This window comes from Trachurus japonicus, chromosome 10 (genome assembly GCF_045865225.1).
Source record: "Trachurus japonicus isolate A0001 chromosome 10, Traja_1.0".
NCBI lineage: Eukaryota > Metazoa > Chordata > Actinopteri > Carangiformes > Carangidae > Trachurus > Trachurus japonicus.
Genome location: NC_140916.1, coordinates 7,028,541 through 7,049,692, shown reverse-complemented (window position 1 = coordinate 7,049,692; position 21,152 = coordinate 7,028,541).

Here is a 21,152-nt window from a genome sequence, read left to right as displayed (position 1 = left end):
CTTAACGAGCACATCAGCCCGCCAGCCTCAGTACAGTTGGACATTTCAACTTTTCCTCCTCACGCTGCTGCAGACTGGAGAGGACTTTTAAAACACTCTTCCCTCGCTTTCATGTGTAGCTATCAGCACGCATCCAAGCCTCCACTAGAAAGAGGCCAGATGAGAGACTGCCCAGAAATTCGGCCACAACTTAAAGCATTTTTTTCCTCTTTTTTTTCTCCCAAAAACGCAGAAACTTTTATTGTTTTGAATAAATCATCTGCACACTTCTTCACTGTGAGATCTGTGGGCCTCATTAAAGACTACAGAGCATCTAAGAACAGGTTATGCACCTAATAATACTCTGCATTTCCCCCTGGCCTGGCAGTCATGTAATAATTTATCAGGAATAAATATATATACTATATTATGCACATATTCACACCCTGCAGAAAATGGGCCTGCATCAGTGCATCCTCCCAGAATATATATATGAGAAAATGCATAAATATAAGACTACTTACAGAATATAAGGTTACATACACTGTGACACAAAGGTATTAGTCTTGTGAAATGAAACCCTATAGACATGTAGAATACATGACTTCATGTGACAAATGCACTTTCCAATCTCTGCGGCACTTTGCATCCCGCTCATGCCACGAGGAATCAATTAAATTAAACAGTGGAATCAAAAAGAAACAAATCTGTTTAAAGCAGCCAGTCTCTTGACTTTCTCCCTTCTCTTCACATCACACCATGACTTTTGGATTAATTCCACAGGCTTGTCAGAAGCAGGGAGATGAATCTGAACTCTCTCTTTTCCCACTGCGTTCAGTGAAATATAATGTCCTTGTTTTAATACATGGTCATCACTCTGTTGCACCGGGAAGCTTGAGTAATGCAGATGTGAAGTGGTTCCTTTATTTGGAAGGGGGGGAGTGCAGGGGTGGAGGGGGAGGCAGGGTAAGGGGAGGGGAGGGGGGAGGTTGCTCTTTGCCTGAGAAACCAGCCTGGTTTTCTTCTATTTTTTTTATTTTTTTTCATTTCAGTTTTAGCCTCAAACCACATGCGATTGTCGCCTAGTGCTCTGTCTGGCCAACACTCTGCGGCCATGTAATAAAATTTGGAGTCAAATTGGTGTTTCCAAAACCACAAATCTTTAAACAAATCAGTTTATGTACTGCTAATATGTTAGAAATAAAGTAATGGCTGGGAATTGAGTTTTATTTTGGGGTGTGACTTCTCTGTCGACTGAGATTTGAAAGGAAAGGAGGATGACTGTGGAGAGGAGGAAGAAGAAGACAGGGGACAGGAGAAGGAAGGAAGGAAGGTGGAGAAGATGAGTTGGGAGGAGAAAAGACTAGAACGTCAGATGAGTCTTTCTCCTCCGAGACAGAAATATCCTGTGTGTATTTCCATTTGTCAAGTATCACTCCAAGAATGTTATTAGCGAAAAAGCTGCCTGTAAATTAACCAAATTAAAAGGGTGGCTCTTTGATAGCTCTTGAGCTTGTTGAGCGGCTTTATGCCTGATCCTTACTATTCCAGCTCTGTCACAGTACCAAAGGGAGATGAGCTACACCAACGCTAAGCACTCCAACTCAGCAACATGGCTTGTGGTTTAGAACGTAATACGCGAGGCCAGTAAATGACTTACATGTTAGGCTGCCCTCACTTCTCCCGACATGCTCAGCTAACATGGTGTATATTTAAAAAGTACTCAGCTCTTCGTCTTTGTCTTCTTCTGTAATTATCCTATCCTCAGCTTCCAAAGAAAATGCTTAGCTGATGTCATTGTGGTTTTGGCCCCCCGACTGCTCTAATATTAATCCCATGCATGAAGCGGCTTCAAATGAACAAGGATTACTTTGAATTAAACTCTGCTCCATGTTTTTATGTGAACACATTAACTCCTGTCATTGCTGGTCAGTCAGACGAGCCCGTCTCCATTTCTCTTGACTTTGGACATGACATGACTTTGGTCAAGCATGATTAAAAATGTCCCTGAGACCAGGACGGCATTCATTACGCTGACAGCCGCAGACAGACAGCACAGCAACGCTTTTTTTTTTCTTCTTTTTTTTTTTTTTTTATGGCTCGCGCTTGATCTTGGGGAAAGTAATAGTCGGTGCATACATAAACACATGCGGCCTCAGCCTTAATCACAGGTGCGAGCGGGCCAATAAATTGCTCAAGCAGGTCTCTGATCAATTACATGAAAAATCAATGGGAAGCTGCCACTAACCTGCCTAAGGGGAAATCGGCCAAGAATGAAATTGGTGTGATAAAATGACTATGATGCCTCCCACCCTGTCAATAACATGTAAAACAGTTCAGCTACATGCTAACTCTCCTGTCAGCAGGCCCGAGGTGGACCCAAAGGTCACAACTGGAATCAGCTTAGTCCTAATTGGTCTACTGTGGCAGAGAGCGACGGCATGAGGAGAGAAGAGGAGAGGAGAAGAGAGGGAGGCAGCTGCAGAGACGTGGTGGAGACGCTGAATCAGACAGAGGACTGTAGAGGATGGGTGAGTCATGTGGAAACCAAACCCTTAAAATGTATATACTGTACTGTAAAAGTAAAAACATACATACAATGATGAAAGATTTAATTCACGGTAGGGTAGAAGAGGGAAAGACAGACTCGGGTGGTCCTCACACAAATTCAGATAAATCAAATTTTATTCCAACCACCAATAACTAATCTTTCACTAAACTTATACAGGGGCTTCCAGTCAGTGGTGCTTGAGCTAAATGTTAACGTCATCATAGTAACAACTCACAATGGCAGAATTATGACATTGACCACGTTCACATTCTTACTTTGGTGCGTTAACATTACTAAAATGTAGCACTAAACTCAACAGTAAAAGGTGGGGATGTTGTTCTCTTGCAATTTTTTTGAGAGAAAAAGGAAAATGACGCGAGCCAAAGCTGTTGCAGTTCATGCTGACTTCTGACAAATTTCACAGGAGTCCTTTTCAGTAGTTGTCTGGAGATTTCATTTCAATAGGATACTGCAAATGTCAGCCCCATGGTGCCACTGCCACTAGAGGAAAAGTCAGTGGAGTCATTAGGATTCATCATCTGGAGACCCTGAAGGTCTGTGCGCATAAGGCAACCAGCCAAGAGTTGGCTTGCCGACCCCAGAGTTGTGAACCAGCCAATCTACAGGACGTTATTATCTCTAGAACTGTGCTACTCATTGTAGTGATGATGATTTTTATCTCTAGAACTGTGCTACTCATTGTAGTGATGATGATTTTTAAAGATGTTTAGACAAGTGAGAGAAAAAGCAAAAGATGTAAAGGTTAGCGATGAGAAACAGAGGGTAGGAGAAGAGAAGATAAAGCAAAGTAGAGAACATAACACAACTGATCCAGAGCCAGAACAAAAAAAAGGAGCCAGACAGATAAAGAGGAACACGTCCAAGAGGAAGACAAAGATAAGAGGTGTGAAGACAAAGAGAAAAGGACAAGAGACGGAAGGAGGGGAGGGTGGATACGACATGGCTAATCTGAAATCAGAATGCTAGTCCCATGTCATGTGTTCTGATTAGTTCCAGTGTTTCATGCTCATCTCTGCTTTTCATGGAGCCCCGTTGTACACAAGCGCCCCCACAACCTCCTGCAGTAAGACGCACACAGTGGAAGCTGGGTGGACTCGCGGTGACGGACACATGAGAACCTTTAAAGATGACGAAAGGGTCAACATCCACTCGTACTGACTGAGGCTGATCCGGGAAGCGTGCGTGTCTGTGTCAGAGGCCTTAGAATAAAAAAACAGCACAGATAGGAAACTGACTGTGGCCGATTTTAAGAAGCCGCGTTACAACTGTTAATCTTCAGACGACTCTGTTCAGCGATTTCACATATATATAGACCTCAACGGCTCTTTGGCCTTTTCCTTCAAATCAGTGCGTCGGGTTCACTAATCCGTCAGCGGGCAAACATCACAGGGAAGGTGATGGAGAGAGGTTTGTGTGTGTGTGTGTGTGTACTCATAACTCGTCACGCTGGATGCAAGATTTGCTGAGACTGATTCAGTGTGTGTGTGTGTGTGTGTGTGTGTATGTGTGCGCGTGCAGGGGTTGCTGCATGTGCCAGTGGTGTGGAGGAGAGAAAGAAAGAAAGAAAGAAAGAAAGAGCGAGTGTGCGAGCGAGGCCGTGTGTGAATGAGGAGGGTGAGGTGGGGGTGTCTAATCCAGTCCCAGTGTGAAACTGTTGACATTTGTGCTTTTTTTCCCTTCATTATGTGACTGGGGCTGTTTTGCGCTGGATTAGCTACAAATCTCCCATGCAGCACATTCAGCATGCCACTAGTAGTTTAACTTCATTAATAATGGATGAAGAGATTGTAATCCAGGAGTAAGAGAGCATGCAAGAGCACCCTACACACACAGAAAGAGGGAGAGATGGGGGGAGAGAGGGCACCCCTCTTGTAGAATCACAGTCTTTCTTTCTTTTTTCTTTTTTTTTCTCCCCAAGACAATCCTGTGATGGTGATAACATTACCTATTATTGCTCCCCACAAGTTATATTGCATCAATACCTTTGTCTCAGGTTGTAATTTGCGTGCAACCCACCAAGGTAGGGGTGTGTAATCGAATATATGGAGGGGTGAATAAAAGCGGGGAGACTTCGGAGGTCTCGGCGGTGCATATGCTAGTATCTTGCATTGATTGTGTTTACTCAAGCTTCTCATTGCAGACTATTATAGAAGACCGGGGGACACACCCTGGCCTAACAGCAGGATAAGGGGGATTAAAGGTATACATATTCACTATTTCTGTCTCTCTCTCTCTCTGTCGCCAGCTTTGATTCCTGTCAACACAATGGTTACACAGCCGGAGCACAATACTGACCAGTGGTGTGAAGGTGGAGAGGTATTTAGGTATTCAGTCCAGTTTGTATCCAGATTGGCAGCAGTGAGCACAAACGTACCTGTTGCATGAATATAATATATCAACTGATGTTGAGACATAGGTAAAAATAATTTCATCATCATTTTATTATGTGTAGTATTGAATCCGTTTATTAGTCATTTAATTGACTGGATGGTGGAGCCCCCGGAAAAACATTCCCTGTTTGCTCCCTGTTGTCTACAAGTAGAGTGGACACTCTGCTACTGTAATTAGTAATCAATCGTATGACATCGTATGACATAAATGGGCAGACACTTTTTAACCACTTTCCATCAGATAAAGTTATTATTTATTTCCATTTCCTATATTTGCATTTTGATTGCCATATAAAGAGAAATAACCTGAGTTATTTTTTTATGAGCAACATTAATTGCCCTTTTTTATTTTGTATATGTAAAAAAAGAACAACTATATATTTCTTTACATTCACACTGATGATCTGTAAAGAGAACTGAAGCAAAGCAGAACCCATTAGTTGTTCATCAGTCATTCTCCTTAATATTAGGGCAAAAAGCACTGACCCTTTGACCTCTGGTTATTAGAGCGAGGACTTTAATCCTTGTGAGAGTCCACTGCTGCCTGGTTGGTAAATTATGTGACTTTCAGCTACAGTGAAATTGTTCAAGCCAGAGAAAGATAAAAGGAAAGAGGAATAAGACAGGAAGGATTTAGACTTTGATTGTTGCTGTTTCTCTTTCACAAGCAGATGGTGAATTGCTGGTGCTCTATTCTTCTCTACTGCGTTTGTTATCTTATATTTGTCTGTGTATTTTTTATATAAGTCAAAGAAGTATTGATGAAACAGTTTTTTAATGCTTACTCCATGTACGTCTATAAAGAAAGATGGCAGCCTTCTTGTGAAGGGGCATGTCAATGGGCTGACACTGCAGGCAAAAAGAAACGGTGAGGTAACGAGATTTAATCTTGTGGAAAAGCTGGAGACTAAAATCACTATATTGCTGATGTCACGATAACTTCATAACACAACTTTCCATCAGAAATGTTCAAACATTTTTTGGACCCACTGAACTTTACTGAAGTCAAACAAACCTCTTTATATGCTCGTGCTCTGATCCTGAATGACTCGCACATGAGGTGACATGAGATATCAATAAAAACCTTGTAGCCTCATGATGTCCAGTGTGAACACTCACAAAAGGCCGCAGGTCCTTTTATGATATAATTTCATGTGAGAAATCGCACGAATTATTCAATTTCACAAGGCGGCCATGCTCTTTAATCTGGCCTTTGTGAAACTGATATGAGATATTTTACTGAAAAGAAAAATGTAAGGCCAAAGAAAACGTGTCATTCAAGCCTCAGTCTCCCTGGATTACAACAATCGTAGTAATTTCAGAGTGACTTTATTAGTGTAACAAATAAAGACATGCTGTTTTTGATTTAATTTGCATAAGGCGTAATCCCTACTGAGAGAAAAGCATGAGCAGGTCGGACCAGCCAGACGCCACAGGTGGAGATATGATCTGGCACAGTAGCCACCTGTTTGTGAACTTCCTGTCTTGGTTGAACAGAAATCTTGTTTGTGCTTGTCGGTGTGCAGGAGCCGGATCGCTGCAGGATCGCTCGTTCTCACACTTGAAAGTGAGATCAGCTCACAGGAGATTTCGAAACAAGACAACTAATCAAAGGTTCTGCCTACAATTATGTGCAAATCAAAGTCACACTATAATTAGAAAAGATGAAGTATATTGATCCCAGAGGGTTTTTTAGTAAAAAAGTATGATATCAGATAATGTCCTACTGCTGCCAGAGGGAAATGATTATAGTGTATAATTTATTATTAATCTGACAGACAATAAGAGTGTAATACAGGGTGTCACAAAGGATAAAGGTTAGTAATGCTTTAAACCAACACAATAACGATAATAGTAATCGATATAATCAGAAAGAGTTTGACTTGAAATATTTGTCACTCTGTTTACCGCTCATGAGTAGAGCAGAGGTTCCAGTTTTTTTCCTAAAATAAATGAGTATTTCATGAATTGGACTTATTTTACACAATATATATTATCATATCACACAGCCACACAGAACATGTGGATGATGTTTACAGATGTTTGTCCTTGTTAGTTTTGACAAGTCATTTAGAAGGTGCAGGTGAAGATAGTTTTTCAAAATGGCCCAAAAAACTGGAAAATTACGCTGAAATTTATACTGAATAGGTAATTAACAGGAATGTTTAGTTTTAAAGAGGAACTATGCTACATTTTTACTGTAATAAAGCGACTTCAGAGTAATTGCGATGGTTAAATAAGTGACTTGAATGGATGTTCTCTGCCTTCCACGTAGCGTCTCTGGGCCGAAAACCAACCTTGCAAGATCAGTGCCTCGCCCCATAACCCATAATCTCTTGTTTATTACTGATAAGACTACAAAAATATCCACATTGTAATGCGTATATGATAAATAACGCTATCCACTGCTCCACGGATTGCTGTCTCGCCAACTTTGTTGAAAACAAACGCACATGGCCGGGAGGAGGGTTTGCAAAACAGCAGAAAAGCGGCCGTACTTGCATAGCTCTCCTTTAAGTTACCAAGTGAGTTAAAGCAGAAGTAAGCGATCCGGTGGTTTTGGCTAACTTCCTGTCAGCCGATGGAATTAGCAGTCCCGGCCCTCGTCCCTACGTCACCACATTCACGCGCAACCCTTGGCTGCACACACAGAGAGGACCGCCGCTTCATGCCGTTCTCTCTCCTCATTGGATAAAGGTTGTAGGATACAAGGAAAGTTTTCTCCTCGGCTTACAGCAGAGCAGAGTGACTGACAGACCCGTGTTTCGGACCAAACACTCTATACAAGTGATTCCCGTCGGAAGATATAACTATTTAAGACTTATATTAACACAAATATTCCGCTTACTTCTGCTTTAACTATCAGTAGAATCTAAGATTGGTGTCGTATAAATTTAACGTTCCTAGATATCCAGTGCCCACACGTCTAATGTTCAGTTCTAGGTAGACGACCCACCTCTATTTTTTTCTTGGCAGCCTTCCCGTCAAAAGAACACACCAACAGTGAAAACGTTTTACGCTATTGGCCAATGAGCAGCTACTGGGCGGGTTGTGGGTTTAGCACATTGCTCAAGGGCACGGCAGCTGTTGTTGTTGCTGAGGTGGCGGTGAGTACGTTTCACTGTCCCGACAGTGAGCATCCAGTCGCAACCTTCCCCGTGCAACCATCAGATCGTGTAATTAGCCGCAGGCCGTTGCAGGCGCAGGGAATACCAGGCGGACAGCTTTGATGTGTGAGGTGCCACATTGCTGCAAATAAATGCTTAATGGGCTAAGCTTAGGTGATGTCATAGTTCATTGTAATGGCAGTTGCCAGCCTCATAAATAATGCTTAAGATTGTTTCCAAGTACATCCTTTGACTGACGTGTCAGTTTGCTTCAGGCTGGCGCTGCTGACCCCTGGCATGCTGTGAATGTCACACAACAGTTTCCATTGTAATGAACCAACAGAACAGACTCACACAACGTTAGAGATGACTCTCATTTCCAACATAAAAAAAAAGACTCTTACAAATTTAGAAGTGTGCCAGTTTGTCATTGTCAAAGGAAAAACACTCTTAGTTTTATAGAGATGTTATGATAGTTATGACTTAAGGGGAATTTTGCTCCAATACAGACACACACACACAGCTTCAGTCGACCGTGATTCACAGCCACATGCTGCACGGACACAATAACTAACTGGTGTGAGAATAATGAGAAAAAGCATTGGCATGGCCAGCATGGCCTAAACCCCTCACAGATGGATTCACATGGGGAAAATAAACTTTTCAAGTCAAGAACCAAATGTATCTCCTTCTACTACAGCCAAGCTAGTTGTTATTAAAACACTGCAAGTAAAAAACCAATCTCACCGCAGATATATGACATAAAGAAAACACACAAATGTTGGGCCAAAGTGGGTCAAAATGTGTTATTAGTGAAATGTCCCTTTAAGGATGTGATTATGACTCACCGACTCTACAAAATGGTAAAACATGTCCACTGCAACTCCTAAAGGGATTTTCGTTTGGCAACCTGAATAAAACTTTTTTTCATTTCCAGTGATATAAAAGGGGCAAAACTGAAGTCAGCAAGAAATATGAACCTTTCTTTTGACGTTAGCTATGATATAATATATGATCATCAGTTCCGACAGAAAAATACAGAGTCTTTCATGGTGAGTTTGCCAGTATATTAGCCTCAGTCCTGGACATGACTATATCAGGTGCAGTTTGGTCTGGGAGCTTATTGTTTTTCATAGTTGAGGTATAGATTTGACACCTCTGCAGATGTCTGCTCTGGGTTCAGTGTTTGCTGAAGGCCACATAAACTGAGGCTGAGATTAAACCTTTAATCTTCTGGCTTCAGGATGGTCTCTCTCATTGAAACTCCAACCTGCCACCCCCTACTTTTTCCCACTCTCATATAGCCCCCCTCCCCTCTTTACTGTACTGTATATACCTCCATATAGCCGCTCAATGTTTCATACGTGCACCATAAACCAGACACCCGCCATTTCGGGCCTTTCATGTCTAATACTTTCTGAGGAGCAGCCTTCCAAAATAATACAGAGCCGAGCGGTGCCCTCGTCACGAAAGGACGTTTCCGTGGCGGCTGCCTGTACATGATACAAGTGCTAATGCTGAGTACAAAGTTACATCTGGTTCCCCCTGACTGGGAGGAAAGCTAGCCCCGCTGACACTGAGGCTAGGCTAAGCTGCCGCTGGATAGCTCGTGCTTTCCGTGTCTTTTGGGGGCTGCAGTGCATGCGACGCGTCAGCCAAGGCCACATGAGCCCCGGAGCATTCCCCTGTCTCTCTCTAATGTTTCAATTAATTGCAGGGCTGTCACGAACGGTGTTCAGCTAACAGGAAACACATTGGCTTTGACGTGAAAGCCCCAATTGTTGATAGATGTAATTAGAAGTGTAAAACCTCGTTCCAGATTGTTTCACACAACTGCACGCTTTCACATATGCCTCCCTCCACTTCTCGGTGTAACCTGAACAGGTTTTATTTTAAGTATCATACAGTTAGAGCTATTATTGAGTTTCTGCCAAAACGCTCTGCTATTCAAATGTGTTTTTAATGAACTGGAGTTATTTAGCTGTAACTACAGGTGAAAAGGGGGTTACAAACTTTCCTGCACAGGAGCCAATGAGAGCTCAGTGCGTTGCTCAAGGGCATGATGATGGAGCTTGTGATGTACTCAGTTCCCCCCCACCCAGGTTTTCATTGTAAATCTGGCAGATTCAGACTGCAGCGACCTTCCGGTCACAAGAAAGCTTCTCTAACCTTCAGGCTACTCCAGCGTTGGAATACTTGTGTAATGAAAAAGGGATGAGATAGTTTATTTGGGAAAAAATGTCTGAGGAGTGTGAGAGAAAAGAAAGCATGGGAGTGGAACCAAAGCCTTCATTATATGACTGATAATGCCTGATGTGATGGATCACGCAAACTCCGTGTGCATCCCTGGTGGTGCACATGACTTCATTTTGCATGTCTGGTGGGACAAATATTCACTCGAGGCAATTTCAGAACTCTGCCCTCACCTTTTTTTTTATTTAATTCTTTTTTCTTTTTCTTTTTTTACATCATATTCTCATATGTTACTTTAATAAATATGGCACAAGTAAAATTTGATTATGAAAATTAATCGGTGTGTTATTAGATCACATTCCATTTATGTGAGATTCAGCCGCGGACGACCCGTTCCACTTGCCTTGTATCTTGACAGAGTTATCTCAATTTCACAGTGAAGTATATAAAGTGTGATTATTTAGGCCAAACACAGAGGTTATGTAGCTGATGAATAGGACTTGAGGGGGTTTCTGAAGAAAGTCATTATCTAAAAACCTAAAAAGTGCTTAAAAATACAACAATAGAGTAGCCTATAGAGTGTCTGTATGGTGTGGTTCTTTTTTACTTTCTGTTTGTAAGAAGCAGATTGACTGAAGGCGTGTTGTTTGATCTCTGATTTGATTGGCAGACTGAGTGGAAATCGCCTCAAAGTGCAATGAAGTGATGCAACTAAACCTGTGTTTCTTCTTCTTTTCCTGTGGCATCATTCCAACACATAATTGAGGCAGCACTCTCATTTTCAACACAAAGACATGAACGTTAGCGCTGTGGCACAAGTTTGAGCAGCTCTTCAGGATCAGAGAGTTCTGCAGTTGTAAAATCAGATTTTTATGAGACAGCTTTAGTTAAGACACATCTCAAGTCTGACGTAGGTGCACACACTGTACACATCTATAGATTTGAATACAGTTACCTTACCGGTATATCTAATTTATTGGATGCCTGTGGGCTTTTGAAACCATGCAGGGCCCTATATGGGCCTATTCTGACATTATAGCTACTTCTAATCCTCACTGTTTTATTTGTTGTTCTGTCACTGTGTATGTGTTAATTGTGACCTAAAAGGGAGAAATTAACTCTTTATCAAATGATAATTCATTGTTAATTCACATTATAACTAACTAATGCATAATTGATTAAAAAAAATATAGAATCCAAACCTCAATCACAAAGTAATTTACAAATCACTGTAGACTCATCACATCAGTGAATAATAAAATGACCTTGAATGAAACTAAACATAGACTTTAAGCACTAAGCACCAAGTCTGTCAAGGCAGTTTTATTATAGTTGATCAAATTTGAGTTCTTTGTCCAGTTACATTTTTAAACAGATAATCAACAATAGTTTCCTTTCTTTTTAGTTAATCACCTTGACCCCAAGGTTGGGATAGAAATGTAGTAAAACTTCATATTTGCTACATATTTTTGTTAGATTACATTACTAGCACATTGTTGTTAGTATTATTATAAAATTTATAGACTGCAGATTGCATTGGGTATTGACTTTGAACAGTGAACCACCATAAAAACAAACAGCCTTAAAATCCACACTAAGCTGTAAAAAGTTGGAGGACAGTGAAGACAATCTGACTTCTGCCACTTCAGATAAATTATTCTGCACCAACTTTGGAAAAATATTGATGGAAACGCTGAAACCTGTCTTTTTCTTTTAAAGGATCGCCCGTGTTTGTCAGGAAGGTAAAATGTTTACAGACTGGATTTGCTGCCATTGAATGGTGGGCTTCAGGTAATGATTGATTGATATTTTCCATTGGCCAGTGAGACATGAATTTAGCAGAGGTTGACAGGTTGTAGGTCCATGATCCTTGCAAAGAGAACTGCAGATCCTCTAGTGTGTTGAAGGCTTGGCCCTTGCAGACCAACTGAGTCTTAACCCCTTCTCTGGTGCTCATGGTTATAACACAAAGCATTCTGATCACTGGACCTGAAGGGCAGTTCAAATACCGTCGGGTCATCAGGGGCCCATATCAACAGAACCACGGCTTTGTCACCAATCCCACTCAACTTCAAGGATCTTTAGGGGAAACAAATCGATCAACTCCTGACTCCATAACTGTTCTTCGGCCGCAGAGAAGAAAAACACCATAGGGATTTTTTTTTCGCTCTGTGTAGCTCTAGCACTAAATCATACCTGTATCTCAAAGAAAACAACGAAACAGTATTAAATCAAGATTGAAGTTATGATTAAAAATACGTGTTTTGAAATAACCAGCCACCCAATTAGCACAAGGCAGTAGGAGCGGCGTCTTTTCAAGGTTTCAGAAGACAAAGAAATTACACAGTTGACATCAAAAAAAAAAAAAAGCAGATGTGCAAATGTCTCCGTCTTCCTTTCCTGAAACACAAATGAAGATTTTTTTGGCATGCCCACCTGCTCCTCTCTCTCTTGACACCCAATTAGTTACCAGTCCAATTACCTCAGCGTACAAACCACAGATCCCTTTGTAGCTTTTGAACCGGTGCAGCCAAATCAAAGACGGAGCTGGAATCAGATCAGACTCCCCATCTCTAGTTCAACAACGTCTCCTGGTGCTCTTCATAAGAGATGCAGTCTAATATCAGCGGCTTTGGTAAAAAAAAAAAAAAAAAAAAATGTCACTAACCTGCCGTGACCGCTGCCCAGTGTGTAAAGGCTTTGATGACATGTATGTGATATTTGAGATGTATTTCACTGTCTATTTGCACTTAATATGATGCATATCCACCAGGTTTCTGCTAAATTTTTAATCCAAAATACATATTTCCTCCTCTGCCTTTTCAACAGTGTTGGTTGTAGCAAGTTAAATCACATCATACTACAGCGATAGGTGTAAAAACTCAAAACTCAAGCTTTTTTTTTTCCTCATGTGCACTGTAGCAATATAAGGCAGCAGTGGAGTAAAGGGCAGATTGCTATTGGTGTCTCAGAAGGTCACGGAAGAGGCTTTAATGTCCTTCCATACTCTGTCGGTATGCTGTGCAGCTCCCTGGCTTTCCTGATACGTTGCCTCCCTGCTGGGAGACCGGAGCAGCTCGGTCCTGGCTGCAAAGCAGGAACTCAGAAAGCGAAGGTGTCAGCTATGCAAGCTCCACGGCCGAAACAGTGGAGCGCAGGAACGGGGTGTAGCGGCGGTAGAGGAATGACGGTGCCACCTGTTCACCTCAGCTAAACATCAAACCGAGGGCACTTGAAAGGAGAGAATAGGTATTTCTGTTTTAAAATGGAGACGTTATGATTTATATTGTCGCCCCCGTGGCATAAAGCAGCCAAAACGATGGCAGGGGATCAACGGACATGTCAACCAATACCCCTGGCTCGGAGAAATCCTGCCCTTTTAAAACTCACTTTCCAGTCTCAGTCATGTGAAACGGCATTACTCTGAAACTACTGTCTCTATGTTCAGCATGAAGTGCGGGACGAGAGGGTGATCATTGTTGTGCGACATCAAAATCTAAACACAACAGACTTGGCAGCTCTGTGAGGCTGAACTCATACGCGGACACTGTGGCGCCTTGAGCTAAAGGCTAATGTCAGAATGCTAGTGTGCCCCCAGTGAAAATGTTAACATGTTGTTTTACAGCTGTCTACACCATGAACATCCTCTGTAGCATGACAATGTGTTAGCATTAGATCATTAGCACTAAACACCAAAATGAAACAAGCCAAGACTGGTTCATTGTTTTTAAGAGGATTGGGGAAAATATAAATGTTAATTGTTTGTCCTGATGATGGTTTTTAGATGAAAAGTCTCAGGATCCACATTGCAGTTCATCATGTGGGAGACATGGATGTGCGTCACACCTTGAAGTGATAGTTAAACATTTTGGCAAATTGGCCCATTGCCATAATCCCTAGTTTTAGCAGTAGGTTTGTTACCTTTCTCTAATCAAACTCATCAAATACGCAATCCAACAACTCCAAAACGCTCTTGTGGCCAAGTTGTGACCTGCACATTCACCACGCTATGAGATAATAACGTAACGTTACAAGACAGAGTTGTTTTCGACGTAAATGCAGAGACTACTTGCCGAAAAACTGCCCCCGACGGAAACGCGCATCAGCGGTTTTGCGTGAATTTGCCTTGAAAACAACTCACGTTCCGTTATGATCTCATAGCGTGGTGAATGTGCAGGTCACAACTTGTTGCCAAAATGTTGAACTATCCCTTTAAACAAGGATTCTCATGGCCGTCAATTCAAAAGAAATTTGACAAACCGATAAATAACTTCTGAGGCTGAAAAATGAATCCATCATGGAAACACCAAAAACTGCACCTCTTCAAATGCCCACATGGGGCTGGCGCCAAAAGCCAGGCAGTTGCCATCGACTCCCATGTTAAAATGTCCGACTAAGCAGCAGAAATAAACCCGTTTACAGCCTGGTACAAAAGCAGTTTTGTTCTCTGCAGCTGATTTCCTCCACCATGACAACTGCACATGGGGTGAAATTTTATACAACTCACAACACCCAGTTAAATTTTTATTAAGGCTTAAAGTTTTTGCACAAGGGAGCACAGAGAAAACACTAATATCTACTCAATACACTTAGATGATCTATGAGTGTATGTCAGTGCCAGGTCAGGATGTTTTCATAATGAATGATTTGATGCAAGTAAAACGGAGATAGCAGAGTATTTGATTAAATGGCTTTGCATCAAGGTAAATTTAACACTTGATTTAGTGTCCATCCAGTTAATCTGTCCAGATTTGATGCTGTGAAATCTCTAAGGAGGCTTGTGGAGTTGTTAATGAGAAGATTAGTTTTGGAAAAAAAAATGTCCACACAGCTATATGGTACCTGTTAAGGGTCAGATTAACTTCCTTAGTCAGTCAGGTAGGTGCTAAGATGTTTGTAATGTTGTCATGGTGACAATTTTAACTCTTGAGATGTTGATGCATCAGGATTTGGCTGAATATTTGAGCAGTAGTCGTTATCAACACTGCAACTATGTTAGTGTCAGAAAAACTATTCAAACCTCATTAACCTTGTACAGCAGCTCACTTTGTTCAGCCGGATGATGTCATCCTGAGGAAATGACCGGTCCATCCAAGTTTTCACACTGACCATCCTCTTCTTCTTCCAACTCTACACCCTTGTTCATCCCAAAGCTCCCCTTAAAGCACTTTTACAAGGTGAGAAGTGCCAGATCCAACAAACAATTGAAAACAGAGCCGGCGTATCAGCTGTAGCCATCAATCATACATCGATCAATCACTGTCACCCGGCCCCGCGCCAGCCTCCCCGCACCGGTCTCTCTGCTGCGCCCTCGGCATGTAGCCCTCAGGAATGCTGGGTAATGAGGGATGGCAAGGGGGCATCCAGGCATCCGATTACGAGCCATGTTGGGAAGAAAGGAAAGATGTGTCATGTGAGGGTGTGTGAGGTTGTTTACATTTACGTCGGAGGTATTCGGCGTCCCCTTTCATCCGGAGGAACAGTGGGATGAACTTTGTGTCGCAAACATTACAAGCGAGCGACTGAGATGAGAGAGAGGAAAAGTCACAGCAAGGAGGGGATGCACCAAAGAAGTTTATGACCGGGAAGAGTCTGGGATTATTGTTGACATGTTAGGTGATAAGCCGTTATTGCGCTGGCTTTTATATTGTGATCAGCTGCCAGTCAAACACTGTGCTGGCCTTTTACTAGTTTGACCTTTTGTTAAATATGGACTTTCTAGATGCATGCACCACTCTTTTCCCCTGTCTTACATCGGTGCTCATGCTAAATAACCAGTTAACCGTCTTTATAAACTTATACGGGCCAAGAGGAGACACAAGGTCGTCTATTATTTACATGTTGATGTCAATAACCAAAAAAGACATTGGGACAAACAAAGAAAGAAACTCCCAACAAACTCCTAACCAAAGCTGTTAAAGTTGTCAAATATCAAATGATGTCTTGTACAAGACTGTTGCCCTAATAAAACATTAAAAATGACAAGATATTGAATTTAAATATGAAATGTGGCAAAAGACCAGGCAGACTTCTTTCAGTCAGTACCAAAATAATAATTGAAGTCTGTTAAAGACACAAAAATACTATAAAATCCATTCACCATGACTCAAGTTTCCACTATCATATGAAGTCACATCATCGAACTTGCCAAGAGTTCAGTCTAAACTGAGTAACAGCAGCTCGCTATTTGGCCAAAACGAGACGTAGCGAATGTTTTTCATCAACAAACCAGTGCCTCTATTTATCAGTCACTAAATACAAGGAAATGGTTCGTCATTTACAAGAAAATTACAACCAAGGATTTGTGGCTATAAAACAATCCGTACTTTAAATTGAGGTCACTTTAATAACTACTCAATTTTAAAGATAAACACTGTAATTCATATATCTGATAATAATGTCACTGATATATCAATGTTATTGTTCCTCATTGTGTTACACTATCAATGTTATTGCTATAGCAACGTTAAAGACACATTTTCCCAAACCAAGCCCTGTTGAAAATAAGACATCATCATATTTAGACTTGTAAAGACGTTGTATTAAGGTGTAACATGTTTATTTGCTGTCCCTTAAACTTGTTTATTTGTAGATTTGATGGTTTTACCGAAATTTATTCCGGTGACAACCGCTTTAATTCAGCTTGAACATCTCAAGATTTGAGTCCGAGTACTAAGTATCCTTTTTTTTTTTTTTTTTTAAATGGCAGCGAATATCACATCGTGCCATGGAAGAGATGGAGATCTCACTGTTAATCTGTGCTACAAACAGCGACTGTTGGAGGGGGCACTGCAAGGTATTAAGTGTAAATCCTCTTTCCAGAAAATTGTTCACAGCGCAAATGGAAATTCCATCAGAAAAATTCAGGCTCATTTATTATTCATCGTCACCCCTTCACCGATGCCTCGCCTAGAGGTGATGAAAAATGATGGCGGATGCGCAAGTATATCATGTGGGACTCTAATATATAGCTATCAAAAGCAGTGAACTGGAAAAGACAGGATTTAATATGGTATCTGGTCCTAAGTCCCTACTAATTCAATAACATTATGCCAAAGATTTATTAGGCATCCCATTTCCCATAAACACATCTGCTGCACAGAGTTTGATGCAGGCAAAGCTGCAATATGCAAAGTACGTTTGAGCTGTTTGCTCAGGGGGCAGAGTGTGACTCAACACACCTTTTTAAAGGGAAAACTTGAAAATTCACTTTTCAGTGTTACCACTTATTTTCAACGTTATACAATGAATAGATAAAATACGGGTGGGTAGTGATTCTGAGGTATTTGCAAACTTTTAAACTTCACCCTCTTCGGTCGGTTTAAAATCTGAAGCTCTCACTGTGGAAAAGTGAAACATGGCTTCTCCTGCGAAGTGATCACAGTCCCTTGATCCTTTCTGATTTATAGATAGTAAATGATTTTTTTCCTCCTTGAAATGGGCTCATTATTTTGAAGCGGGCTGGAGAGTGATCTGTCAAATCTCAACTGGAAGAATTCCAGACCAGCAGAGGACAGATGTTACCTGCTTGCCTTCAAAAAGTAGCCATTTTCTTTCCTTTTTCCTTTTTCCCCCCCGTCTGCTATTATGCAAGGGCCTGATTCACTTTGTCAAGTCTTTTACTGTTTTGAGTATCATTTTGGGATGAAATTTTTATCATTTTGGATCTGATATTGCTGTTACCAGATTCCTCCAGAGCCCATCATATCATCCTGCAGTCACCTATCAGACCAGAACTAACCTCATTACCGAGGAATGTGTCTTACTCATACACGCCGAAGCCTCCTGCTCTTGACAATATATCTCGGTGTCAGGACGTGCTACCTTTTTGGGCCCGGATTGAAGAGAAGAGAAATCATGAATCTTACAGATATGGAAAAGGATTCCTCTTATCTTTTCAAACCTCTCATGTTTGCCCTCTGCTTATGTAAAGCTGTAAAGTTTTAAAGGGCGACATGGGAGTTTCAGAGACGCACGTGATAGCTGAGAGCCATCCTCTCCTCTGGAACCCATTAAGAAATGTATAAAATGCCTTCCTACTCAGTTTGATTTGTAGTTAGAGGGTTAACCCCTCAAATGTCTGTCAGTGGTTCCCGAGAATTTGAAACCCCAGTAGTGAGTGATTGTTTCAATGTAAATGGGGCATGAAAGCCCCTCTATAACTTTTCTTTTGGGTCTTGTCATGCTCAATTATAAATCCCACAAGTGACTCCTGGTTTTCAAGTGGCCATTTTACAATTTCAAAGTAAAAACAGTAATGTTTTATACCTTCTCTAGAGTATTTTCATGAAGAGAAAAATAACAAATGAAAAAACCCATGGCTTCAGGAATAGTGGACAAAGATGAAGGAGACTCTGTGTCGACATGGTATCTGCTTGTTGTGACAGTGGGGCCGCTGTGTGCACAAACACATGACTGAGTTTTGTGGGGAGGTATAACTGAGGCTGGCGCGGTGTTGACATCTCCAGCTGTCTCCAGGGTTGGAATAAAGATCTGACACCCACAGCGGTGCAGCGTAGACACCAGCTGGGCCTGGAGCCAGAGAAAATGTCTTTCACCTCCTCTATCAACACTGCCCATTCTCTCTCCTTCAAGACCACAAGTCTCTCTCCTTCACCCTGTTGCACAACAAAACTTCCCTCAACTTCTATTTTATATCTTTTACTTCAGTCGTATAATATTTTCCCCCCCTTCGCCCTCTTTTATTCTCCCCAGTGCGTCCCTCTTCCGCTTTAGCCCCAGTTCCTCTACTCATCCCTCCCTCCCTACTTCCCCTTGTTCTTCCTCCTCCCACTTGCAAATCCTTTCCAGTGACACAACACTGATTTTCTGCCAACTTTTCTTCCCTCCTTGAACATCAGTCTCTGTGGCACAGTAGCTCTTGACTTTTGTGATGACTTCATACCGCCTCTCTTGGCTTGGGTGGCGGTCAACTCAAGCGGAGAATGAGGACTCTTGAGAGGCGCAAGTGCTGTCTGCTACAAGTGGTGCAGAAGATGCAACAGAAGGATAACATTATCAGACACTTCTGCTGCATTTAAATGCATAGCCTCTATGTTTTTATTCTCCCTTGGCAGACATGACGATAGCAAATGTCTGCACCGAGTGTAGAAAAGTGGTGAGCGCGGGGGGTTATTGTACATTAATGTCCTTTTGATCCTTTTTTGCGTGCAGTTTGGAGAGGAGCAAACACTCACACAGTTCATGAGATCATGAGAAAGTCTGTTTGTGATCTTTTTGATATAAATACTGTATAACATCAGAGTGGGGGTGGGCGATTCAGGAAAAACATCGTATGACAATCCTTTTAGGTAGAATAGCAGTTCACAGTCTTAATCACGATCTGCTGTCTTCTGATTTTATCTTTGAAAGGATGATGCGACTTTTTGCCACTTGTTTTGCTCGCTGCTATTCTTATAGCTTATGTTTACAAAATGCATCACACCCAAGCTGGTCAACAGTCGACAGCAAATTAACTTTTGAAATTAAACATACAAGTAACGCAACAATTCATCTAAAAAGTAGATCAAATAAGCTCCTCACAGAAGATGTGTCACTTATAAGACCAGAGACTCTTCATGATGTTACTATCCCATGTGCGACCAAGTCCGCAATAGTGAAAAGATTGACGGCTGTGATTGACTTGTACAACATGTTCCTGGCTGTTAGTTCTTGGCTTGTCTGCCATGGTAGCTCGGCATCTAGTCCTGCAACTAATCCCTGTATCACCAAGTATAAAGTAGCGCCTATTTTGCAATGATGAAGGAGTAGATTTGGCTGTGTGTCTATCAGCTGGAAACCATCTACACTATAACGGATAAGAAAGCAGAATACATATAGTATAGACATGAACCGAAATCCTGGGCAGCGACTTTGGACTCTCAAATGGGTGAGAAAAAACCCCAAACACTTTCAATTGAGTTCTTATAGTATGGCATCCTGCCCTGACTTATAATACAGACCGAAGGTTTAATACTTCTGAACATTTCAGAAATTGCACGAGTTGCACTTTGAAGACAGCATGAGATGGCTACACCATTATTTAAACTTAATATGTCAATCATTTCAGCCATGAGTACTTCTGTGGGAGAAGCTCTGTAAACCACAAGATATCAGCCTTTGCCAGTGCATATTTATGTTCCAGCTTAGAAATTGCCTCACTGTGTTCAGCACATCTGACACATCCAAGAACATTAGTGGAGGCATTGTGAACATACTCGGTGAGAAATGAATTTGCTCACGAGGCGGAGAACAGTTATCAGTAAATCATTTGATGTTTGGGCGTTATACCGATCATCTGTTCTAGAGAAATTAATCTGCTTCACATCAGATTGTCAAAACGTTGCTGGAAAGGTGGAAGAACGGTTTCAGATGAGATCTGTATTACTGTTATCATCACCATGCTAGAGTGTCATACATAAGTATTTAAGACACAATCCGATCTAATTCCAATTGTACTATACAACATGTATAAATTGTGTTTAACAGTAAATTATGGATTATTTAGATTGGATTAAATCCACTTCAGTCAGTTATTGGGAATTTGAAATGTGGCGACTGCGAAGGCCGTAATATATAATTCACTTAATTTTCACGCTCATCAAACTGTTCAATAAGTCCTCTTATGGATGGAGGTTTTGTCATTCTGGAAGAGACCACTCTCATCAGGATAGAAATGTTTCATCATAGGATAAAGGTGATCAAGGGGACAAGTGGACCTAAACCGTGCCAACCAAATTCCCCCCAGAGCATAACAGAGCCACCAGATCCCCTCACTGTAAGGGTCAAGTATTCAGGAGGGTATCGTTCCCCCGGTGTATGCCACACATGCACTTGTGGAGAATATGGTGAAGGGTGACTCATCTGATGATATCATCTTTTCTTTATCTCTGTCGTCCGGTGCCGCTGAAC